We start from the raw sequence: 2,459 nt of genomic DNA, 5'->3' as shown, positions 1-2,459 counted from the left end.
AACGATAGTGTTATTTTCGATTATGGTAAGTTTTAATCATGTATCTCATTCTCTTTGTTATCATCCATAGAGGAGGTCATCGTTGTTAATGTATTTTCTGAAGAGTTATCGCTACATATATATATACTGAAATAAATTATATCTAAGACTGGTTATTTCATCTCTTAAATAAGAGAGTTTTTAATAAAGACTGTTTTTTATGTTTTCATCGTATTTATACAATAAATATTTATGTAATAAATTTTTTCGAATTGAAATTATTTACATGGAATCTCATTTACTGCAGGTGAGTATAGTTCTGTTTCCCCTTCGAGAAAAACTTCTCTTCCTTCAAAACAGGAATGATGTTTCACATCATCTAACGTAGGTATGATTTCGTTACAATGTCGACAAAAGAATGTATCTGTAATAAAAATTAAAAAATTCAATAAAATATTACCAATAATTATCAACAAATGCGGTGTTATTAGTTTTATACAGTTCCTTAAATAAAAATAACTGATTGATTACCGTCTAAGAACTGCGGGTCTGATACGTTCATATACGAACACGATGACATTTTTTTAAATTTTTCACGAAAATCTTAATCACGTCGTGAAATAAAAAAATTTTCAAAAGACTTTTTTTGTAAGTTAAGTTAAGCAAGATCACTTGCTGCCACAGCGTGCCATGTACATGAAAAGTCAACTGATAACTGGAAGTATATATATCAGTACCACACTTCCAAAAATAATTTCTTTGCTTTGTGTTGGCACTATTGACGTCCGACACGGCCAAACTTAAGATCGAGCTGTGTTTCGCAGTGTGAGGATGCCGTCCCATGTACACGGAATCAGAACGAAACGGAATGGATTTCTTACTAGAAATAAATTCACTAGAATTCCATTCCGTAAGAAGTTTCTCTGCTGTATCGGAACCACCGGAACCATGGCCGGAACGGTACCGAATCAACGAAATGTCATGTCGGTTGCAGGCTATGTCGATCCGGCTATTTGAACGATTGTCAATAATTGAAATTAAAACAACAAAATGAGCAATAACGGAGGACCAGAAATAATAATTTTGTACAATATTTTACCTTAATAATAATGAAATAAGTTAATATTATCGAGTCAAACGATGAGATTAGGTTATGTAAGAATAAATTGACAATTTTATTCAATTATTTGTACGTATATTGATTACATATATATACTAGTTTTTGTTTTATTTACCAAAAACCCTGAAATTTTTGGGCACAATATTTGAAATTATGCGTTTCATAGCAAATGTGTTAATTTTTTTCAAGCAGTAAAATGTGGTTACTGTGGTTGGCTCATATTCGAGTCTTGTACAGAGATTCAGGCCCATCAATGTTTTCAAGACTATGACGAAAATATTCATGTCCTCTCTATTGACAAGACAGGGCGTGCTACAATAAGTATGTTTATTTGTGAGAACATATTTTTTTATGATTTATTTGCAAATATTGGACATATTCAGTAAGTATATATACTTATATATAAACAGGAATGAAGGATACAAATGAAAATATGCAGAGCGACGTTCCATCATCAGAGAGTAACGAATGTACTAGGTCAGCTGACACCAAAGACAAGATGCTAATTGATGCTGTAGAGCAGAGGCCAGCTCTTTGGAATTTCAAGTTGCCAGCACAGAAGCGTACCCCCATTATCGTTTGCATTTCGACGACTAAATTATCAATTGCGCCTTCGAGACGTCTCATCCTTTGTGTAAACATTGGCTGTACCCAAAATTTTCGTTTTCTTGTATTTTTCTTTTGCTGTCGTAATAAAATGCTCTAAACAAAATACAATTTTCGTACTCTCTTAAATACCGGAATGGCACGCCAACTTGGCATATTTCTTGCATTTCGCAATAATTTTAGCATTACAGATAACACTACTTCTTCATCCATCATTATAAATTTTCAAGAAAAGGTTTCTGAATATTCGTTTCAATTTTTACATTCAACCAACTCAGCTGAACATACCATTCCGTTCCGTAAGAAGTTTCTCTTCCCGTCCCATGTAGCCGGAACGCAATGGAATTTTGGTAACAAAATATATCTCACTTTTATAATACAGTATTTTTGAGTATTCAAAGTAATGTTATAGGTAAGATAATTGCACAAATTATGCATATTACTGCTTTAGTCGCATTAAAATAACGAAATATCGATTAAATTAATCAAATTAACTTGCGACCGAGGCGACATTCCGTCCGTTTTCATTCCGTTCCGGCTACATGGGACGGGTAGAGAAACTTCTTACGGAACGGAATTGTAGTGATCTCAAATTTTCTAGTAAGAAATCCGTTCCGTCGTTCCGATTCCGTGTACATGGGACGGCACCCTCACTCTGTGTTTCTCTGTGTCATAGATGGAAAGCACCAGCGTGGACACTGTGTTACACAGTATCGCCTGTGTCTCTTGCTGGAAAGCAGCCATAGAATGGCTG

This window comes from Mycetomoellerius zeteki, unplaced genomic scaffold (genome assembly GCF_001594055.1).
Source record: "Mycetomoellerius zeteki isolate Tzet28-1 unplaced genomic scaffold, Tzet1.0 scaffold182, whole genome shotgun sequence".
Lineage (NCBI taxonomy): Eukaryota > Metazoa > Arthropoda > Insecta > Hymenoptera > Formicidae > Mycetomoellerius > Mycetomoellerius zeteki.
Note: the sequence above shows the minus strand (reverse complement) of the source record.